Raw genomic sequence first — 19,159 nt, 5'->3', positions numbered from 1 at the left:
CACACACACACACACACACACACACACACACACACACACACATTCCTTCTTGGAATCTGCTGGGAAGTAGAACTCTTTCATCAGAGTCCAGCAGATTCTGGGTCCAAGGCCTTCCTAGCTTATAGAAGGGACTTTGACTCTGTCCCATATGAATATGAAGTTCTTGGCCACATAGTAGGGCTTCCCAGACACCCTGACTGATGTGACCCAGGATGGGGGTAACCCCCTGCTTCTTTCTGTTGTGTGAGAACCATCTCTCTTGAGTGGAATGCTGAGTAGCCGTGAGCTTTGGGGGTCAGTTGGTCAAGAGTTCACATCCTGATCGCATTGCCTACCAGCTCTGCCTCAGGCTCATCATCTGGAAAAACGGGACAACTAGCCTTACACTTCCAGTTTCCCCTGCCTGGGTGGCACTATGCACATGGGGATAATAGTTCAGAACATATGAAGGTACTTCTGTCCTTGCTCAATCTTCTTTCAGCATTAAAGTATGGGATCTGTCTCCCTACAAAGAGTTTCCCCTAACTCTCTGGGCTTACAGGTCTAAATCATAGTAGTAAGCCAATCCAGTGTATTGCGTACTGACTGGTGCCCTCCCTCCAAACAGGTGTACTAAAATCCTCTTCCTTGGTAACTATGAATGTGAGCTAATTAGAAAACAGGGTCTTTAAAGATGTAACTAAGTTCAGATGAGGCCACTGGGATACAGCCTTAATGCTGTATCCCACAATATGACTGATGTTCTTAGAAGAGGGGGAGAGCCAGACACTGGAGTGGCATTAGGTGAGACACTGGAGCCAAAGCCTCGAGCAGGGATACAAGACATGCCATGGGCCCCTTTGCTCAGAAGAGCACTGCGGGGCTTTCCGTCTAGTTCTAAGAACGATGAGATGGTAAATACTTGTCATTTAAGTTGTCGAATGTTGTGGCGCGCTGTTATGCAACTCTAGGGAATGAACAGGCGGGACAACGTTCGATCACGCTCCTGGAACTGATTTAACCCTTGCTGCACGAGGGGAGACCCCCCTCTCATTTGGCAGTTGAGCTTAGGATCAGTTAGATTGGGGGGTTATGTTGTTTCTTACATTTTACCTAATCTCTCTGTAGTCTTTCTTTTCTTAGTAGAGGCAAAACTTTCTGGTCTTGGGATTGTTCTTGGTGCTCTTCCTGGAACTTATGCCAGTCCTGCTGTGAGAATCCAATCTTTGGGTCTGTCTGAGGTGGGCTCCCTAACTCTCAGGCTTTTATGGAACTTTCCAATTCCTGTGGTTCTCTGTAGAAACAGAGAGGACGATACTCCAGATCCTATAGGGAAAACTCGAGAAGCAAAGCCCTGGTTTCCTTAAGGTTTCTGTCTTATCTGGGTTCAGAGTCTCCCCTGTCCCTGGGGTTCACATAGGGCATGGAGTTGGTTAAAGGCAGGGCTATGCTCAGCTGCCTCCAACTTAATAAAATCACCAACTGCTCTCTTGGGATATTTAGAATCCTCTAATACCCAGTTGCTGGAGACGAGAATGGAGGAAACCAAGGCGTGATCTGGGGGCTGGAGGCAACTCCGGAATGAAACCAATCCCTTGCTACTCACTCTTCCTTTCCCGATGGCACAGCCATGCTGACCACAACGACAACACCCACACAGGAGTTCTCGATAGCCTATCTTTTGCAGTATCAGCTTCACATTCCTAAGAGGATGGCTGAATGGGTGAAGGATCATCAGGGATGAGGGGGAAGGCTGTAAAAGTTGTCCGCTGGACCATTCCAGGTGCTACTGACCTCTCGAGCTGCAGAGGAATCCTCTGGAGCCACCAGATGTAGGGAGTCTGGTTACAAAGCCTGCTGTAGATACTAGCCTATGAAGGAGCTAGACTGTTTTCCCATCTACATTGTTCCCAGTTAGCTCTGGGTTGGTAGAATGCAAATAGCGCTTCTGTTCTTATCCTAAGATGGCTAAGCATTGGGCTTAAGAGCCTGAGTGGGCAGGAAAGCAGTTTCAGCTTGGACCACTGAAGACTGCCTTGCTCTGAGATGCTAGGCATGAAGCTGGGCCCTTCAGGGTTAGCAGCAGCTAGTGCTTGGAGAACATCCACTCTGTGTAGAGCACCATGGCTTAGCGGCATCACCTCACTTTACCCTACTACCCAACCTGGGGTGGGGGCAACTGATTATACCCATTTCTTAGATAATGTGGTGGTAGGTATAAAAATGGCCCCCATAGGCCCATAGAGGGTGGCACTATTAGGAAGTGTGGCTTGTTAAAGTATGTGTGGCCTTATGGAAGGAGGTGTGTCAGTGGGGGTGGGCTTTGAGGTCTCAGAAGCTCAAGGCTGGCCCAATGGCTCTGTTACTTCCTGCCACCTGTGGATCCAGAACTCTCAACTATCTCTCCAGCACCATGTCTGCCTGCATGCTGCCATGCTTCCTGCATGGCTGCCAGTCCCAATAGAATGCTTTTCTTCATAGGAGTTGCTGTGGTCCTGGTATCTCTTCACAGCAACAAAGAAGACAGATAAGGAGCTGCAGGTACGGTGTGATGAGTCACACCACTGGCAGAGGCTCTGCTGCACTTGGCACCCCTCTGACCATGTAAACTCATTAGGAAGGGAGTTGCCAACAGAACTAGAGTCTATCTCAACTGAAAGATGACAAGATGGCACTGTGGTTCCAGGACACCCCAGAGTGGGGCTTGGAGATAGATAGAGATGAAGCTGGAGGAGGCATGGGGCATGCCTCAGTAAAGACATGAAAAGCAAGACTCTTTGGCATCTATGGAATCATCAGTGCTGAACTTGGAGGGGCTGGGGAGCCATGTCCTATCTACTTCCTAGTCTCAGAACCCAGCCTGCTTCCCCTCTGCCATGTCCACATGACACAGGGACCCTGAACTCACAAGACTGAAGACACTACCAGAGGAAAGATGGTCCAGGCACATGTGGGTTGCCTGAGCTACAAAGGTGGTGACAATATAGAAGAACAAATGATCCCTTAGAACAGCCGGTCCCCGTGTGGCTGAGTCTGTAGGATATGCTATGGAAATCTGGGCAGAAGACTGCTGGAGTACGGAGGTGGCCATTCCTCTTTTCTTTGGGTCACTGGTACCCTCCACTGATAGCAGAACATGCCCAGGTGACTGTGCAGAGTCCCTGAACTGTGCCTAGTCTGGGGAAACAGTCTTTTCTGGGTCCAAGTTTTCTTATCTATTACAAGAATAGAAAGCGTCTTATTGAAGGGTTTCAAAAGACAGAAAACTGTGGTGGTCCTGATAGAGTCTGACAGGGGGATCTGCCAAATTATTGACTCAATCCTTCTCCATGCACCTCTGTGACTCATGTGGGGCTTTCATAGGCCTCCCCCACCACAGATTCCCTGGAGCACAGTTTAAAGAGCACAAGGTTGATGTCATGTGTCCCTCATATGACAGGGATATGGAAGGGGACAGAGTCAGCAGAGAAACTTGCTGAGAGTGAGCAACTGCAAAAGCCACATCAAGAAAGTAGTCAGGGTACACGAGCAGGAATATTTGTGTTCTTTCAATGGGGTGGACAAAAGGAAAGCAACCCGTGAACCTGAATGACCAAGTGGGCAGAGCGTGTCGGCTCCATAACAGAAAGGGCAAAGCTCTGGAGACATAGGTGGGAGCACGGTGGGGAGAGTGGAGGAACTGAGCCTTAGGGAAACTCAACCTAAGAGGCATGTCCCTACACCAGCTACGGCATGTCCCTACAGCCCATGGGCTGCAGAGGAGGGTCTGGTCTGACTCCATTCATGGTGGTTTGACTATGCTTGGCCCATAGGAAGTGGCACTCTTAGGAAGTGTGGCCTTGTTGGAGGAAGCGTGTCACTGTGTAGACAGGCTCTGAGGTCTCCTAGTGCTCAAGCTCAGCCCAGTGAGGAAGAGAGCCTCCTTCTGGCTGCCTTTGGATCAAGATGTAGCACTCTCAGCTCCTCCAGCACCACGTCTGCCTGCACACGGCCATGCTTCCCGCCATGACGATAATGGACTGAACCTCTGAAACTGTAAGCCAGCCCCAATTTAAATGTTTTCCTTCATAAGAGTTGCCTTGGTCATGGTGTCTCTTCACAGCAATAGAGCTCTAAGAGAGAATGTATGTCAGGACCACTCTCGGGTCTTCTGGGAGCTTCTGCAATGCAGTGCTTTGAGCAGGGGCTGTATAGATGGCCGTGCCATTTGATTGCTGCATACATCTAAAGGTAGACCATTCCACATAGGACTTTTAGTGAATCAGTTATCCTTTCCCAACCATTACACATTTCTAGAGCCTTATCTAGCTATCAGAGGAGCATCTTCTGGTAGACCAGGGGCCCCTAAGAAACTGAGACAGTAGTATGTGGAACTCCCAAGAGGAGGACAGGGAAGGGCCACCAATCTCAGGCCATAATCCAGTGCCAACCTTTTCCTTGGTAATAGCCCTCCTCACCCTCACATTCCCAGTCTGAGTCAACACCCTTATCCCCCAGGAATGGAAGTGAAACCCACAGAAAAGCGGCCAGGTCCTGCAAGCATAGAGGACTCTCTCTGTTAAGATATCAAAACTTGATACAGAAGCCAAGGAGGAACCAAGTGAGCATCCCAGGGCGAGGCTACTGGGGAGGATACAGATGCCTTGTGAGATGCAGGTGGCAGCTCCAGACTGTGGGCCTGGTGAGGATGGTGTTATGCATGGGGTGACAGAGGCCAGTGCTGACAGGACAGCTCCTTACTGGAGTCCAGAGACACTGCTCACCTTCCCGGGGTGCCACCCACAGACACACGGCCTCTGGTGTTACCGAGAGGGAGATGGAGCACACAGGGTTCTGCCTCTGTCAGGAGGTTTGGAGGGAGTTCAATCCCATAGCAGGACTGGCCTGAGGCTCCCACACGAACAACAAACAACCTCCGTTGGATCCAGTGAGCAAGGGCAGCAGCAAAAGAGCCAAATGTCTGTGTAGTCACGCAGACCTTTAAACGGAAGGTGGCTGATGTGAAAATGGGGTGGGGCCCAGCCCACAGGAGGGGGGAAGGGCTTCTGGCCGGAGATGGGAGGAGGCTGAGAATTTTTATTTGTTTCTATTTTTGAGAAAGGGTCTTACGTAGCCTTCATTGCGTGACCAAGAGCAACCTTGAAGTTCTGGTCTTCCGTCTCTGATTGGCTGGGATTATAAGCACGCACTATCAAATCCAGGGCTTTGTGCATGCTAGACAAGCACTCAGCCTACTGAACTATACTCTCAGCTGCAGGAGACAGGAATTTTAGGCAACCTGCTGGGCCAGCCTCCTCCCTGGTCTCCTGTGCAGCAGCCTTTCCTTCCACAGATCTGCTGGATCAGCAGCTCTCTAGGCTGTCTCTCAGCCTGCTGTAGGCAGAAAGAGCTTCTAGCTTGCTGCTACATTCTGCTTGAGAGACTTGAAGGAGAGTCCAGTCCCTTGGAAAGGAACTTGCTGAACTCCTCAGTCTCCCTAAGAGATGACACTCTTTTAAACACTGTCTATTGTCCTTGAAGGTAGTTTTTTTAGAAACTCTGTGTGTGTGTGTGTGTGTGTGTGTGTGTGTGTGTGTGTGAATCCTTGTCTTGTCCCTAGGGACAAAGTACTCATTTAATCCAAGGTCAAGAGCAGTTTTGTTCTGGAAGCAAGGCCCTGTCTCAGGGGGTGCGGCAGGTAGAACAGTTCTTGACTCCCCCTGCCCCTGCAGAGCAGAGCTACAGCATCAGCCACTAACCTCTCAAGGAGAGACTCAGGCCAGGAGAATCACTAGAAAATAAGATTCCTGTCCCCATCCCCCATCCCGCAGAGGAGGCTGACTTGCCATATACAGTGTTCACCAGCTTCTTAGATGGCTCTACTTTCCAATCAGAAGGTTTCCCTCCTCTCTACAAGAGTTCTCTTTCAGTGTCTGGTCAAGTTGGACAACATCCTGCAAATTTTAGAGTCATCCCAAAGTCTAGCTGTTCCCCCTCGGCCATCAACCTATAGAGGCAGGGGCAGGAAGGCTGGGAAGTGAGGCAGCCCTGGCTTGGGAGATCAAGGTGAAGGTGGGGTGACATGATGAAGACTGTGAGGCCAAGAGTTCAGGCTCTGGGAGAACCATCTTCCGTAGGACTAGGGTGGAGGCTGGGACCAGGAAGACATGCTCTGTAAGGCAGGTAAGAGCCTGGGATGCTCTCCTAAAAGAAGAGAGAAGTATTCCCAAGGGTGGCCCTGGAGCCGAGTAGGATATGGAGGACAGAGCCAGAAGGTGACCCGTGGGTGGATGATGGATGGTGCGGGGGGCGGGGGGGGGGAGACTGTCTGTTAGGTTCTTTTCCCTACACCTTGCTTATCTGAGTCAGGGACTCATGTAGCCCAAGCTGTTCTCAGATTTGCTATGGGCTGAGCAAGACCTTTACCTCCTGCTTCTCCTGTTCCTACCTTTGGATTGCAGGTGTGCACTGCCACACTCAGTGGAACCCAGGACATCATAATGCCAGGCAAACACTCTATATCAATTTTTTTTAAAAAGGTAAGGTTTTGCTATCTAGTCCAGGGTGACTTCAAACTCAAGATCCTCTTGGGATTAGAGTCTTGAGAGCTGGGATGATAGACCTGTGACACCACGCCCAGCTATGGCTGAGTTCTGATTGGATGACACAGTGCTTCTATGATGCTCCCCACCCCCACGCCACACTGCCTTTCAGGTGGCTTGGGGAATGGCCCGAGAGGACCCAGAAGATTGTTTAAGCTGAGACGGTGCTGAGAGAAGCTCCCCTTCCTTCAAGTGCCCCCTCCCACCCCTCTGACAGCTTACTTAAGGAAAGATGGTCAGTTCTAAAACCTTTCTGCTTTAATGTCTTATGATCCTATAAAATGCAGGTTCAGGGACACTGGGTGAGCTGTGAAAATCCATCCCTTTGGCTAGTAGCTTTCAGTTGGGCTTTAATTTAGTGTAACTTTATTCCTCAAAGTAGAGGCTTGGGTAGGAGTTCCTGGTTCCTGTTCAGTTTTCTTCTCTGGAGCTGGGCTGGCCTCAGTTCTGGCGCCTCCCTCCCTGACCCGCTCACTCCCCACAGGGATCCAACTTCTGTTTCTTCGCTGAGCTCTAGAGGGCGCTGTCTCCCAGAGAAGTAGAGAGAATTTATGGGACATCAGAAGCTGCCATTTTGTGGGGTTAGGGGTGGGGTTGGGGGTTGGGACACGGGGGGTTTCTTCTCTTTATCAAGCAAGAATTTTAAAGTGTAGTAGTCTGTTTGCTCATCTAGTCATTCATTCATTCATTCACCCCCTCAGTTCGTCCAGTCAACTAGTCTATCGTGTGTGCCTCAAACGGAGTTAGACACAGATATTTAAAATCCCTGTCTTGGCTCCCAGGTAACTCCATCAGGGATTTCATAGACAGCGGCTTCTTTCCAGGTCTCCATTTCACAGATAGGTAAGACAAGGCTCAAAGAGGTGAAGCTACTTCTGTCACACAGAGCTAGTCTCTGGTGACGCCAAGTCTGGGAATGCTTCTACTGCCGATCCTGGATACCTCTGGCTTCTTTTCAAGCCATAGTGACCTCCTCACTCTCTTCTGAGAGCTGTGGGTGAGGGAGGTGCTGAGCCCCCTCCTTCTCCCCCAGCAGAAAACATTGCTATGGCAACCAGTCCCAAACAGAAACCTCCTTTGGCTTGGAGATCACATGTTCTCACCTGCTGATGTCGCACCTTTCCACAGCAGGACCTCGAAAAGCCTCAAAGATAATAATGCCTAAGACTTTACTGCAGGTCTACCTTGTGCCAGCATCTTTACTGCTTTATCTTGGACCCACAGGTTCATATCATAGGTGCAGAAACAGGCCCACAGAGGTAAGCACATTTCTGCAGGTACACAGACAAGATTTCAATTTTCATATGGGGCATGCTCTTTCTGTTGGGCCGAGACCCTACCTTCTCCTCACTCCCCATTTGTGCCCTGCTCTTGGCTGCTTCCCAGACCCTGCCTCTTGCTTCTGGTTGACTCTATCCATTGGTTTGTAGCTTGATCCTTGACCCTGGGACTGAATGAAGGTCTGGAGTCATTTTTTTTTTCCTCTCTCAGGTTTGGCACTAATGACATTTTGGAGTCTGTGCTGCATGTGTATATATGTGTGTGTATCTCTCTGTCTCTCTCTGTCTCTCTGTCTCTGTCTCTCTGTCTCTGTCTCTCTGTCTCTCTCTCTCTCTTCCTCTCTCTCTCTGTGTGTGTGTATGTGTGTGTGTGTGTGTGTGTGTGTGTGTGTGTGTGTGTTGGGGAGGGACCATTTTGTACATCCGAAAGTGTTTGGCAATTTTGCTGGTCTTTCTCCACAGCATGCGGGTAGCCTTTCAAATAGTGACAACAGAAAATGTCTTTAGGCATGTTCAGGTAGGGGGAAACATAGTTTCCAGTTGAGAACCACTCTTTTATAGAAATCAGGAGCCAGGGTCAAGTTGATAACAGCTCCAGCTCCCATTAGACAGGAGGAAGAGAGGGCAGGATCAGCTACATACAGAGCCATATGTAGCAAGTACCGGTGAATACATGCATGTGGCTGTGGCTGTGGAATGTTCTAGATAAAATCCTGATGCTCTGGGTCCCTATACAGATCCTCACAAGTTTGGGCTGGGGTGACTCAGGTTCCGTACTTCTGCTCCCTAAGTCCTCTTGGCAATCTCTTAAAAGAGGATCATTCTAGGCCGTGAAGACCCTGGGCATTCATGGTCTGTGGGTAGCCAGAGAGATCAGAAGGCTGAAGATGGGTTTTCACTAGGCACTGCAGAACTGCCTAGCTTTGTCTCTTTTGTCTTCTTGCTTCTAAAGTCTAATCAATTACAGAGACAGGCTGCCCCCTCTCCCTACAGAGGAACCCTCCAGGAGACATGACTCCTTTTCTGGGTAGATGTCTTAAAAGGAAAAACAGGGAGCCTCAAAGGTAAGCAAATAGTCATTTCGTGATGTCCAGCCTCACACACCCCCAATCCACCTATTCAGGAGTTTAACAAAAAGCTTCTTTAGGATACACTGTAAGGCCATTGAGGGAGCAGAGCTGCCTTTACACACTCTAGCCAGCCCACAGGGTCCGCCCTCCAACACACACACACACACACACACACACACACACACACACACACACACACACACACAGCTGCATACAAGGAGGCTCTGAGTTTTTCAAAGTAAACTCAACCATTTCCGTTCTTGCCCTGGATTCAACTTTTTGAAAAAAGGAACCGTTTTTACCAGTTTCCCTACAAATTTCCTCTCTGGTCCGATTCTCTTCTTGCCTGCACTCTCTCTTCAGCTTGCCCCCACCTTTCTCCAGATCTTTCTAGCAGGCAGTTAGTCTCCAGGAAGGAGGGTGTCATCCTTAAAGGAACCTCTACATCGATTGTGTTCTTATATTACTGGGACACAGGAGCCCAGGTCTGTGACTCCCTGACAGCAGAAAAGAAAAACCCCTGTATCTAAGATGTGTGTCTACACTGCACCCCACTTCTGAAGACAGCACTTACCTGTATACATATATACAGGGCTGTCTTCCAGCCTTGGGTTCCCCTCTGACACTAAGTCTTATCTTTATTGAACTTGTTCTCCCCCCCCCCCCCAGATTCTATTTCCACTGCCCCTATTCTGGTCAGGTGTTGGTCCAGTTGCAGCAAGGACACTTCAGTGCTTGCCACCTGGAGTCATGAGGTCTTTTTTTCCTCCCCATTTCCTTTCTGTGTTTTAGTTACATTTGTAGCTCTTGGCTTTTGACAAAGGCTCTTACAATGTAGCCCAGGCTTGCCTTTAACATACTATGTACCCCAGGTTGCCTTTAGATTTCCAAATGATGAGCTTACAGTGTGCCATCACAGTGGGTTGCAACTGATATCTTCCAAGTTTTTATGGACTACAACTTGAAATTGTAAATGCAAATATAAAATGTATGTCTACTTGCATATATAATTATGACGATATATACCCCCATAGAGCGCTGCAAAATGCATAGCAGATACAAACGTTTCCAAAAATAATACTTGTCCTTACTACATGGGAGGCTCTATAATATTATCTACTATTTCATTAAAGCCTCCGCTGTCACGGCATTAGCTTGGCTAAATCTTATAGTCAGTTATGGACTCACAATGGCACTCCAAGCCAAAGTCTGTGGGCTTTGCTAGGTTCAGTCAAGGCGCCCCTGATGCCCAACCAACAGAGCCTGGGAGGGATCCAGTTCTAAAAGGTATCATTAAAAAATCCACACCAAAACTCTGAGACACACAGTCTCTAAGAATGGTCAAAACTGGCACTACCAAGAATTTATAATTTGCAACCCAGTAAATGAGAAGAACTATGTAAGGTCTGTAGAGGGTTTGAAAAGGCACCCACGGTGTGTCCCTTAGTCTTTGAAGAAATCTTCTCTTGCAGGTCCCCCTTCTTATCCTTTTTAGAGACATGAAGCTGAGCCCCAAGGTGGCTCAGGACCTCAACAACTCTTGTAACCTTAAGTGGCTGGGTTCCTACGCTAATCTGCCTCCCCACCATCTCAGGAGGTAAGTTACCTCTTGGAGCCCCTTTTGCTGTTTGGGACACGAGTCCCCTTTATGTGCTAGGGTGGAGTAATGCTGGGATGCAAGGGGGGCATTCAGGGTACCCCGAGTGTCCAGGGGTAATGACAACTTTCAAACATAAAAAAGGAGTCCCATTGTGAACATGATTAAGTATGCTCTTCATGGAAAAATGTGGGAAAAGCATAATTACTTAATACTAAAATGAAGAATAGAAAACATTCCCCAAGTACTTGTGGGGTGGTGGGTGGGTACTGGTCCTTTGCTGGGGTCTTCTCAGCTATTTACTGGGTGCCTGTTGAGCCACCACAGAGCCCAGAGGCTGGCCTCCTCTGAGCAGTACTCTGGAGAAAGCGCACAAACCAGTCTTGGCTCTAGAAACACCACATAGTTATATTTAAATTCAACAGGACTTCAGGAATTCCAGCGTTTCTAAGAGAGATTTTTCCTCCCCTTTCATAATTCCTTCATCTAAAATGTTTTAAATGGGAAGGGTGGTTGCTCATTCTGTAATGTTTTCTTTAGGTGAGTAGAATCTCCTTGGGCTTGGTGACTGCCTGGCCAGCTACCTTCAGAGCCGCCCCTCCCCCCCCCCCCACTAGCCTTGCCTGGACAAATAGGCAACTAGATGACTCCTTGTCATGGTAAGCAGAGGTAAGGAAGAGAGAGAGGATTAAGGTGGTGACTTTTCTTCCCTGAAATCGGCAGAGGAGCTGACTTCAGCCTCAAAGATCTAGACCCTAATCCTGACTCTGTCCCTAAATCAATGACCTGTAAAAAGCCATTGCATTGTTGTAGATTCCCTTCCCTAGGGGAGATGCCATAGGTGCTTTTCAGGGTCTAGGGTTGCAGACACCAGCCCACTGCAACACCCAGAGGCAGAAGCACCAAGGCAAGCTACATAGGATCTCACATAGGATCTTCCCGTTGCCTTCCACTGCCACTCCCCACCCAACAAAACTGGAATTAACATGCCCACCAGACCTCTGGGACATGAGATGCTCCATAGTGAGACTAGTGAATGCCTGCTCCAGAGCCTAGCTTCGGACTGCGGGCAGCAGCAAGTCCGAAAAATTTGGGCGGGATTCTTCCTCCTGAAGCAGACAACCCTCCACACCCACAGCTTACTGACACGCTGTCACCCTCCCACCCAGCTCTGGTATTGGAAGGGTTGCAGAAAAGCCCAGAAATGGAAAAACTTCGGGACTGTCCTGCATCCCCCATCTCTTCTCTTTCCACCTCGACAAACGCCCGATCACCCCTGGGAGCAGTAGCCCTGTCCCGGGCTCAGCTGATGTCTTCCCTCTTTCCCACCCCTTTGAGTGTCCTGAGATCCCTGCCATAAGCCCAATGGGACCCACGAGTTTTTTCTCATCCTTTCTCAGGTATCTGCCACCTATCTGACCAGCTGTCCATGTAACTTTGTCAGTTGGCCTTTCCAAGAGAAGATGAAAGCCTTATGGGGCGCCCAGAGGAACGGGGGGGGGGCGGGGAGTCGCTGGTGGGGAGTGGGATTTGAACCCATATTTCCTTGGCTTTAAAATTCCCTCTCGCTCTACACTTCAGTTTAGCGCCCCCATACCTTAAACTTGAAAAATCTCTGATCTTTCTTAATTCTGTGTACTCAGAGCAGGAGCCCCTCCACGTGTTCCCATTCACTTTGAGTCGGGGCAGCAGTTGAGTTAGCTCAACTTCCGTGTGCATGCAGCGGAGGTCGTGAGTCTCAACACACATACCCAATGTGGGCACCAAGGCACTCCACCCCCAGCACCTAGGCGCGTGTCCTCAGCAGCATTCCCAGATGCCCTGGGACAGAGCTCCTCTGGAGAGAAGGAGCCTTTTCTTTACCTTGAAGAGTTGGACTCGCTCCTCCAAGAACTTCAGTCCGTTATCCCTGCGAAGCAGCTAGGGATTTCTGGGGGCTGCCAGCCCCGGGTCTTGCTGCGTTGCAGCAGGGATGCTCTGCGCGCGGGGCGGGGGGGGGGGGGGGGGGGGGGGGGGGGGGGGGGGGGGGGGGGCTGCGAACCCCTTCTCCCGCCGGCGTCTTCTCCGCAAGTCCCCTCGGGCGGTGACCGCAGTGGTAGCTGGCTGACTGAGTTTCGGAGCAGGGTCGATGGAGGGAAGGGACACAGAAAGGTGCCCGAACTCCCTCGGCACCTGCGTCAGATGCTAGCCGGCGAGGATGCAGAGAGAGAGAGTGAGGGACCTTGAGCCGTTCTGCACGCGTCCTCAGCTCTGTGAGCCCCTCTGGCACCGCGGGGAGGTAGGTGGGCGGGAATGGTGCGCGGTGACACATACATAGGGGCGGGCGGGGGAGGGGAGGGCACACAGGAGGGGTGGGGGCGAGCGCACAGGGAAACCCCACCCCCGGGGCCAGTCCGCAGGGGGAGGGGAAGGCAGAAACGTCCGGAGCGCGCCGGACCCGGGCTGGGGACCGCGCTCAGCTGGGGAAGGCTTCTGGCGCGCAGGGCACGAGAGGAGCGCGGACCCCGCAGCTCCTGGGGCCGCGGAGAAAAGCTGTGCGGGCAGCGCTGGAGGGCCCGCGTCTGCATTGCGGTCGGCAGCTCCGCAGTCCAGGCGGCCCCGGAGGGCTGCGCCCGCAGAGTGCCGAAAGCGCCCAGCTCATGCTGTCAGGGTGGCAGCCCGGGGCGGGGGTTGGGGTGGGGGTGTTTCACTGGTACCTGGAGGCGATTTGCAGCTGATACCCAGAAAGATGGCATGGCACTGGACGACCCCCTACTCTGGGAATGCGATTTGAAAGAATCCTCACAGAGCACTGTTGGAAAGTTTTGGGGGTGGGGTACCCCGAGACGCAAGGGCGGAGAGAGATGAGGCAGTCACAGAGACACAAGGCACAAGGCTGGGGGCGCGGCGGCGGGTGGGGGGGTGTCTTCAAAACGCGACATAGACCAAGGACATCTCAAGCAGGAATTCACTACAGCCTCTACAGCACTCTTTAATAAATTTTCTCGGAAAAAGAAAAATCTAAGAGTCTTTGGATACCTTCTATAAGCTAGTTGCAGCATACAGTGATTTCAATTTCTCTAACGAGTCCAATAAGTTAAATATTACAACACTACTTCTCACCTCCCAAGGATGCTCACGTATACCATGGGGCTCAGAAAGTAGTGGAGTTAGTTGTCCAGCAAGTTGGGGCTAACTTCAAGTCAAGGTCACCCCTCACAGGAGCAGCTAGCTGGGCAAGCTGCAGTATGTTTGGGGGCTGGGGATTCAGACCGCTGCTGGCCTTGAGAGGAAACCGGTGTTCTTCTCATTAAAATACAGTGGCCACAGGCAGTGTAGTGGAAATCTCCCGAATCTCTCACTGGGCAAGAAGTGGGTTCTTTGCAGACTGCAGAGAGAACCGACGAAGTTTTTTTCTCAATGGAGAGGTCAGAAGTGATGCGCCTCAGTTTCCCCAGGTTGACTATGCTGGAACTGTGTGCATATCTCACTGGCTAGTGGTCTTTGGGACTGGCCCTGGCCCAGAGTGTTCTTTGTTTCTTTCTTGTACAGTCCAGGGTGGGCTGTGGGAGTCAGCCCGCTCTCAGTAAGAGCTGAGCTGTGGCTCAGGTGTTCTGTTAGGTGGCCTGCCTTCTTTTCCACCTGTATATTGGCTGCTCTGGGTCACAGTCAGCTTGTTTCAATGGTAGCTCAGCACAGCTCAGAGGTTAGTGTCTTTGCTTTTTAGAAGAATAGAGTGGAATCTTATGAGTTACTTTCTAGAAACATCAATCTCTTTGTTAAAAATTTAAACTAAAAAAAAATTTCTTAGCAAACACTAGTCTCTTAAAGTCCAAAGCATTTTTCAAGTCACATTCTGGGTGACAACAGACTGTCCCTTGTCTGTAAAGTGGGATCGTGTTTGACATATATCCCGGAAGGTCTTGGCTTGATGAAGAGCAATTCAAGTCAAGGACAAGTATTCATTAGGTAATTCATCTTTGTAAAGAAGGGAACAGATGTTTACCAATCATCTAGTAGTTTTAACGAACAGACAGCAGCTATTTAGTATATGCCTGATGCTCAGTGACACCACAGACTCCCAGGTACACACTAAGACATTGAGATTCTAAGTCACCCAGGCTGTGAAGGGCTGTGGGGACGGATGGATATGACACCACACTGCCTTCTGGAGAATGCACACAACCCAGGCTAATGTTCATACACTTCGAAGACTCAATTCTGAGAACGAAAGTCACAACTTCAGAGTGACACATAGACACTTGTCCCATCCTGTTCAGGAGTTCCATTCCTTGGGCAGCCTCCCTGGTTCTGGTCATCTGTTCTCTGCTAGAATACTTTCTCATTTCTAAACTATTTTGCAGTCATTTGATGTCTTTGACAAGCCTCCTGATTCCACCTGCTGTCACTGGTAAGTTCTGACCTTTCTCCTCAACGTGTGGTCCACAGACTCTCACGCCAGTTGGGAGCTGGGGAGAAACACAGAGTCCCAGGCCCATCCCAAAGCTGTTGACTCAGAATCTTCACTTTCCCAAGGTTCCCCGAGGCATTTCTCACACTAGCTGGAGCAGGGGTATTGTGATGATGCCACTCAGCCATTCATGCACTCACAGAACTGTAGAAGGAGGCGCTCTGCGTGGTGAAGGGCTCTGACAGAACACAGAAGACATCCCCTCTGATAGCATGCTAACTGTTTCCATGACAGCCCCACAGACCGGCAGCACACTTTGCTCAGACTTACCCGAGGGTTTGACCTTCAGAGGCCGTGTACCATTTTCCCATGGTTTCTAGTACTTAGGATTCTCTCAGGTTATGTAGCAGCCTTTGCTCCTGTCTCAGGGTGAAATCAGGAACAAAGTGGATCCATTTCCATCCTCTGTCATTGTCCCTTGAACCTCTTGTACATGGTAAGTCTCTCCATGGGTCCATTTCCACCCTCCATATTTAAATCAGTCTATCATTTTCGCCCTCACCAGCTCCTTCTTTTGGGCCAGGCATCCTTGTTTCTTTCCATCCTTTCTTGTTTGTCTCAACCAATAGCCCTTGACTGGCCCATGGAAATCTTCACTAAGCGAGTCTGCACTGCCCATGAAAGAGTGATTTAAAATGGAATTCAAGCTTGTTGAATTCAGTCTTGTTTAGGTTTAAACAAACCACAGGGGGAAGTGTGTGTGTGTGTGTGTGTGTGTGTGTGTGTGTGTGTGAGGGACTCATCTCCTTTGACTGAATCTTGTGCTTTAGTTCATGCAACTTACATCTTTGGATCTTTCTGATGGTCTCATTGAGGCTGAGCCTGCCACTTTTCCACCTGTCCCACTGTGACCCTGTGCCTTCCTTAGCTCGTCCTGGTATGACGGATGGGTGGGACTTCATCTTTGCTGTTGTTTACCCTCACACATCCAGCTTACCTCTCCAGAGAACCTTGATGCTATTGTTCTCAATTGCAGACCTTTTAATGAAGCTCACCAGCATACCACACTCCAGGGTTCTGCTCTACCCAGATAGCACCTAGGGCCGAATCCTAGAGCGGGACCCTGGAGGCAGCCCTTCCATGACTGCACAGCTCCATATTCCAGTTGTTATGGTGGTGTAACAAACCTGCCCCATATTTAATGGCTTAAAACAGCAGTAATCATTCCCCATTGCCTGTGGTTTCTACAGGCAGGAATTTGGGAGAAACTCAGCTGGGTACTTCTGGCTTGGATTGTCTCATGAGGTTACACTTGGATGTCAGTACAAATGCAGTGAGCTGATAGCTTTCCTGAGCCTTGGGGGATCCACAGCTAAGGTGGCTGGCTCATACCATTGGCAGTTTGGGGCTGGCTGTCGGTTAGCAGCCACAGCTTTTCTCCATAGGGGTCTCCTTTTAGTAGTTGCTGAGTGTCCTCATGACACGGTGGCTGACTCCCACCGTGGTGAACGAGGTAGAGGCCAGACAGGAATGGGAATACTTCTGGTTCATTTTTAGGTTTGGGAGTCACACGTGTCACCTCCACTGTATTGGATTTGTCCCAAAGGCCATCCCTGAACTAGTGTAGGCAATAGTGTCATGCAGGATAAAGATTGGTGGAGGCAGGTTGGTGGCTCTCTGTGCTCTCCATTGACTCTTAGAATACAGGCAATCTCCCGGGGCACTTAATGGTGTTACCATGGGATACTTGCTTCTGCCTTGCTAAGTGTGGACCTGAGCCACTAGCTGAGAATTCCATGGATATATCTGTCCAGGTTCTCAGTGTAAGCAAGTAGTCCAGTTTGGCTCTTTGGAGCAACGCCATCTGTCCCAGTGTCTACAGGACAGGAGTCCTTCGTGAGGTCTATGGGCTATCGTTAGAGCTCTTGGTGCCTCTCTTCACAGCTTAAGGCTGCCAGATCCTTAATTGTTTTCTCAGGGAGACTTGCTTCTGGATCCCTGGCCTTGGGGAATGCTTGCTTGTGGCTGCCTCTCTAAAGTAAAGTTTCCAGGGCTGGTGGCTGACGGTAGGTGTGGACTGGCCAGGGAGGAGCCAAGGTGGCTCTTTCTTCTCACCACTTGGACATTCAGCTCCTCCTGGTGTGACCAAAGGTACTCACATCTCGGAGCAGTGTTGCACCTTTCAGCTGACATTGAAGCTTAGAGATAATCAAAATCGGACTATTGGGGCTGGGGAGGCAGCTAAGTTAGTAAAGTGTTGGGTGTGTGTGTGTGTGTGTGTGTGTGTCTGTGCAGCATCAGGACCTGAGTCCAGTCTCAAGAATCCATCTATACAACCCAAGCCTGTGGCACATGCTTGTGATTCCAGGGCTGCTTTCTGCATTTGTAAAAGAAGCTAAAAATAAGAGTGCAGCAATGACAAACATTGGTTGTAATGAGAGGTAGGGTTGGGGATGGGGGATGGGTTGCCATCTTTTTGGAAGGGAAGAGCCATGGAAATATTATTTAAAAAAAAAAAAAAAGAAAACCTTTTCAGGACAGAATAATGCCAGAAAATGGAGCTTCCTGGTCCCCAGTGGCATGTTTGAAAAGTGCCACTTTATTGCTTTAACACTGCATAAGGGACAACCGAAGAGGGGAATGGTCTAATAATAAAGAACTCAGGGTAACTTAATGAAACACATCCCCATATGTCTGTGTGGCAGGATGACATGTGGGGGCAGGAAAGCCTTGTGTCACTTAAGACGCAGTCCTGCAAGGGCGTGTTTAGGGGGAACGGGTGTTTTTGGAAGCTCTAGTTGGCACTTCCTCCCCGAATTCATACTAGGTTGATATTTCAGCAAAACCCTGCCATTTATAAATGGAAACCACAGCCAGTGATGTACTCACGCCTCCTCCATGTATTTACTACTGAGAATCCACACAGAGGGAGGGCCTGGGTGGGATGCTGCTGTCTCGGTTTATGTAGCATCACCATCGACACCCCTAACATCTTTGTCAACACTTCCCGGGCAGGTCTAGGGGAGGAGGGTTGAAGTTCTGTAGCCCTCAATTTTCCATTGAGAATCCACACAGAGGGAGGGGCTGAGTGGGGTGCGACTGTCTTGGCTTACATAGCATCACCACCAACCTCCCCCTAATCATCATCATCATCATCATCATCATCATCACAACAACAACATCATTATCATCATCATCATCATCATTGTTTCCCAAGCAGGTCTAGAGGAGGAAGACTGGGGTTTTGTAGTCTCAAGTTGCTCACTTCATAGGCAACCCCCATGACTCCTGGGAGCCCTCTCTCTCTTCCTTGGAATCTAAGGGGTTGCCTCCCTTAGATTAGCCGGGGCCTAAGCTGGCTCTGTGCTAGTATTTTCTGAACTGCACTCATCAGAGTCTCTTGGGTTCGATTTCCCAGCTCTTGTCATATCAGGCAGAGCACTTTTATCTTCTTTCAGCAATAAACATTGGATTATTCTGAAAACTCGTTAGAGATTTTTCACCTGCAATAACATAGAAACAGAATACACACTGAAAAACACCAAGTGTTATAAATATGCACTTCCACCTACGGAAAGTATAGGCAGCAACTCAGCAGCATAAAAATGTTCTGCTAATTGCGCATGGTGGCACACGTCTGTAACCTCAGCACTTGGGAGGCTGGAGCAGGAGGAGCAGAAGTTCAAGGCCAGTGTAGGCTACATGAAACCCTGTCTTATAGCAATGGCAATAACAAATACCCGAAACAGAGTGTAACAATAAATACAATGATCCACTAACTTGCAGACCTGTAAATACCTCTTGTCCTCACAAAACTTGGCATTTATCTCATCTTACAGTTTCTCAACAGTTTAGTTGTTATTGCTGCTGCATTCAGATTTTTTTCCCCGTGTAAATTATAAAGGGAGAAAAAGGGGGGAGTATGGCAGTGTTGAACAGGATTATCTTTCATTCTTAGGATATTGACTCAGCATTCGTTTGCCTGCCTGCCTTCTCACTTCTCTCTTTCTTTCTCTCCCTCTCCCTCTCTCTCTCTTGATCAAGGTTCACTATGTAGCCTAGGTAGCCTTGAACTCACGATCCTCTTGATTTAGCTTTCTGATTGATAGAGTGAAAGGAATTCACCACCACACCCAGCTCATGCTTTAGCATTTTTAGCAGTAGCTATTTACTGAGTACTTACTATATGCACAGTAACAAGCTAGGCACTGTACCAGGCCCCCTCCTTTTCCTTTTTCTCTTCTTTTCTCTTCTTTTCTTTT

General features: G+C 49.5%; 1 protein-coding gene across 2 annotated transcripts in view; it reads right to left on the bottom strand.

Moving 5' to 3' along the window:
* Positions 1–12,496, bottom strand: part of Acan (aggrecan) — a 62,611-nt gene extending 50,115 nt beyond the window's left edge. The window contains exon 1 of one of the 2 annotated variants that reach the window (XM_021194666.1): positions 12,371–12,496. The gene's annotated coding sequence lies outside the window, so the exon portion shown is untranslated. The remainder of the gene's footprint in view (positions 1–12,370) is intronic. The other variant, XM_029542575.1, reaches the window with a different exon arrangement.
* Between the last annotated feature and the right edge of the window lie 6,663 nt (positions 12,497–19,159).

The sequence above is a fragment of the Mus pahari genome, chromosome 1 (assembly GCF_900095145.1).
Source record: "Mus pahari chromosome 1, PAHARI_EIJ_v1.1, whole genome shotgun sequence".
Taxonomy (NCBI): domain Eukaryota; kingdom Metazoa; phylum Chordata; class Mammalia; order Rodentia; family Muridae; genus Mus; species Mus pahari.
This window is presented reverse-complemented; position numbering and strand designations above follow the sequence as displayed.